The following is a 1,802-nucleotide window of genomic DNA, read 5'->3' as shown; positions in this document are numbered from 1 at the left end:
ACACAAAAGGACGTTATGTGTCGTTCGAGCAGTGGAAGAAAGGCTATTATACCTGTGAGACAGGCACTGGACTAAAGTTGAAAATTAAGAGATATAAATGAATCATATTTTATGGCCATGAAGGCTTGTTTCTCAAATGCACTGTCTGGTTTTGTGAAGGCGAGAACTTAATGATTCCTGAACATGCAAAAGAAAATGTCAATTTTTTTCATAAACTTGCCATTGTTGGCACAAGGCAGCCATACACTGAGCGCAAGAGAATAGTGTTCGTAGATATCATACATTGAAATACAATAATGAGGTACAGTTGCATTTACCTCAAACCTCTGGGATCATGCTTGTACCTACCGATCATTGATAAGTGGCAAACAAAAATTGCTAAGAAAACAACATACATGGAACACTTGCTCTGCAATATCTATCATGCTAATGGGAAAAGGCTTATCCAGAATATGAAAGGACTTCACTCTGTGGATAGCCCTTTCAACATGCACCCTTGCACATGCCACACGCCTGGTTTCTGCAACATCTTCACGGGTCATGTACCATAAAAAGCTGGTAGATAAGCTCGGTCTCCTTTGACTGTCCTCGTGTTTCGTTGTCCTTGCCCTTGCGTCTTGAGATCCCCCAATAGGTCATCCTGCTAGCATCTTCGTGAAGGTACCTATATAGTCCCATGAACACCTCAAAGCTTGGGAGACCAGTATAAGACATCGAACTGTCCACACACCCTCTTATGAGGTCCACATTTAGGAGCTGCGACCTAGCCCTTTCAAGAGAGTGCTCCTGTCGTGCTGCCTTTAGCCTCAGTTCCTCCACTGCCTTTTGCAGAGATGCTATTTTCTGTGCAGCGTTCCTGTCAGCCGTCGAGGGGCATGAAGTGCAGGCTTGTTCTTGGAAGCCTGTGTGACACTCTAGAAGGACCAAGTGAAATGTAGAGTCATTAGAGTCATTCGTTTTTGGGTTTAACCCGATTTTTCACAATAATTTCCTCCGAATAAGTTTTCAAGAATTCGGGTGAAACCGATATCTACCCGAAACCCTTCTACTTGTCGTTCGATGTGACGCGCCTGAAGGGTGAATCATGAGGAGCCATAGAGTACTCTTGTGACAATCTATTCGACAACTGCCGTGATTTAGCCTGCGGCATGTAGATAGACGAGCAAAGCACTCCGCCAAAGTACTGTACCCCAACAGAAGAATAAATATTCTTGTTTCCCAGCTCAATGTGACAGCGGCGACTCGTTTCACATGCCTTCCCCGGTGACATATCAAGCGAGGTCGAAGAACCGAATCCCCCCCCCCCCAAAAAAATCGAAAAATCATAAAACCCGAAAACGAAGGACCCTAAGAGTCATGTATGTATGTTACACATGTTCACACTGCTCAGGTCACATTCACCATTACAGAGAGAGAGGGGAAAATACACAACAGAGGGGATATTTTGAGAAAGTAGAAACTTACCCTGACTACAGTGGCTAGAAGGAGAAGTGTGCCGGGCGCCGGGAAATAAGGGCACAAAACTGCAATGAAAGGATCCAGGTGGCGCTGGTCGCATTGGGCGAGTTACCTCCCGAAGGGCCCCTACGTGGGAAGTTGCGGAGTTCGGCACTCAAACCCAGGATTTCACGTTAGCTTGAAAAGAAATCTTGGTGGTACTTGATTCATGTCCTCTTAATTATGCAGCAATAACAACGAGAACACGAGCACGCGCAATTTTTAAACAAGAAAGAAAAAAATACGGTTTCAAAAAGAAAAAAAATAGAGTCATGATCGTACAGTACTGAACACTTTTATATTTT

Source organism: Ornithodoros turicata, chromosome 1 (assembly GCF_037126465.1).
Source record: "Ornithodoros turicata isolate Travis chromosome 1, ASM3712646v1, whole genome shotgun sequence".
NCBI lineage: Eukaryota > Metazoa > Arthropoda > Arachnida > Ixodida > Argasidae > Ornithodoros > Ornithodoros turicata.
Note: the sequence above shows the minus strand (reverse complement) of the source record.